Source organism: Nelumbo lutea, chromosome 4 (assembly GCF_056320005.1).
Source record: "Nelumbo lutea isolate HS-2025 chromosome 4, American lotus-T2T, whole genome shotgun sequence".
NCBI classification, from domain to species: Eukaryota; Viridiplantae; Streptophyta; class Magnoliopsida; order Proteales; family Nelumbonaceae; genus Nelumbo; species Nelumbo lutea.
The window spans coordinates 29,964,068-29,966,511 of NC_142687.1; the positions used below are offsets into that span (position 1 = coordinate 29,964,068).

General features: G+C 35.9%; 1 pseudogene; it reads left to right on the plus strand.

Moving 5' to 3' along the window:
* The first annotated feature begins 1,206 nt into the window (after window positions 1-1,206).
* LOC148854916 (large ribosomal subunit protein eL18y pseudogene) lies at window positions 1,207-2,049 on the plus strand (annotated as a pseudogene).
* The last annotated feature ends 395 nt before the right edge of the window (window positions 2,050-2,444 follow it).

A 2,444-nucleotide genomic window follows, 5' to 3' on the forward strand; every position in this document is an offset into this window, starting at 1 on the left:
CGCACCTGTGCGTGGGACACCATCAACTTAGCAAAGGTAAGTTATTGCCAAAGTGGTCCCGGGTGTCACTTAGTTGTTTTGAGGTGCCAAGTGTCACAGGATCATTGGAGGGACAAATCCGCCCTCATTAGAAATCTTTCTCCCAAATGGGCCATACATCTATATCATGATGATGTGGTGCTGATTTAGCATTTAACATGTCATGTTGAAAATGAGTTCAGATCTGCACCCCACATGGTCGCATACATCCCTACCGTGTATTGGGAACATCTCTTGATGATGATATCATCATTTTTAGTACTATCATGGGGAGATGATGTGTTGTGGGGCACCCCTTTATGGGGGCACAAATGTGAGCTCGTTGATCAAGGCTTTGTCATTTTTCCAAAATTATTTATCCATGTTTTTTTATTTCTTAGGTAAATGAGATAATGACTGTTTTAACTATAAAAAGTCATTATTAAAAGGGGTAATTTTATTTTATTTAAGTATTGGCAATATTTCCTCTAGATGAAAAAATTACCTATTGTATAAGTGATATTCAAGGAAAATGAATTTTTTATAAACTTTATATATAAATATATAAAAAAAAAACATAACTACGTTGATCAATGAAAACCAAAATCCCATTAACAGACATTTGCTCTTTTCAAAATCCAAAAAGTAACAGGCCACAAATAAAAAGTCATGTGCCATGTGTCACAATATTGCTGATTTAAATATATTACTAGTTTGAATACACCGAAAGATTGATGTTTACAATTCATCAACTTTCTCACCAAAAAAAATATATTACTAACCAAATTTTTATGAAAATGGATTGGAGCAGATTCGATAAATCCTTACTCTCAGTGATTGAATTAGATTGGGTATGTATTTTCATATTGGTTGAGCCAACCCCAAGTCAAACTAGCGGTGATGATCATGAATTGGACCACACTTGAAATTAGACACAAACAATACATTATTATATAAATAACCATTAAAGTTAAATTCATCATCCATCCATTAGAGTAAGGGTTTATTGATTTCCTCTTAATTCTTATCTCTTAAGAAAATCTTTTAATTTTAAGAAAAAAAAATGATTATTGATTTACTTTTATGTCCATTATGGAATATGTATATTGGCAGAAATAAGAGTAGGCGCTCAGGTTTGGCGCCCAAAATTCATTTGCGCGACCATTCCCAAAACTCTTGGAAAAAAGTTCTTTGGTCTTTTCTGATTAAACCCTTGTTCGAAAGAACCCTTTCCTACACAATCCTCACCCCTCTACCCTCTCCTCCTTCCTTTTTCATTTCTTCCTCTTCCCTCTCTCTACTCTTTTCAACTTTCCCACATCATGCTACTCTGGCACTTTATCCTTAGTGAAGAAAATCAAAATACTGAAACCCCCTCTCTCAATCTCATTTCGTTTTCCCTCTCCCTTTTTTGTTTTTCATGTTTCATTTTTTACCGAACCCTAATCAATATCAATACCTAGTAGGAGATGGACCAAGAGAAGCAGAAGCAACAATGGATATCGACCTAGTTGTAGAGGAAAAAGCAAGAAGACCAAGTGAAACTGCCCCAAAATCCAATGACATTTGCCATGCTCGTCAGGTTATATAGATTTCTGATATGGAGGACAGTAAGCAAATTCAATGTGGTGATTCTAAAGAGGCTGTTAATTATGAGCAGGGTCAACACAACTCCGTTGTGCCTTTCTCGATTGATTAGCTAAAGGGAAAGGAGGATAAAATCATGGTTCTTGTTGGCAGAAGGTGAATGCTTGACATTTGAGCAACTGGATCACAGGGATGCACTTGGGCAGAACATGGTTATTCTCAAAGGTCCTAAGAATGCTCGTGAATTAGTGAAACATTTCAACAAACCATATGTACGGTCCAAGGGGAAGAAATTTGAGAGGGCTGGAGGGAGAAGAAACAGTAGGGGATTTAGAGTTTGTGTCATTCGTCACTGCCATGGAGGTTTTTGTCGTGTACTGTTCTGCGCTATTTAAATAAGCTTGTTTGGTCCTTACACCACAAACGTTGTCCATATCTCTTCATTTCTTAATGCCCGTACTGTTGAATGAATTTGCCTTCCGAATTTTTTAAAAAACTGGAATATTGGATGATTTTGGATTAATAAAAGAGTGTTCAACAACTGCCATGTCAGTAAAATTGTACAGTTGTTTCTGTTGATGTAACAGTTTTGTTTTTATTATCAAGCACGGCGAGTGGATTAGAATAGGTTAATTAGTATTTATTCGAAGGTTTTTTATAAACATGGATGTGAAAGATACCGTCTTCCAATTGTCGCTTAAAACTGTCAATAGCCATAGGTTGGGTCAACCTGATCACAACTCGAATTGGTATTATCAGTGTTTGGAAAACTGGTAATCAAAATTGAAACCGAAATTAATCGATTAATCGGTTTACTAGTTTGGTTAATCGTTGGTTCG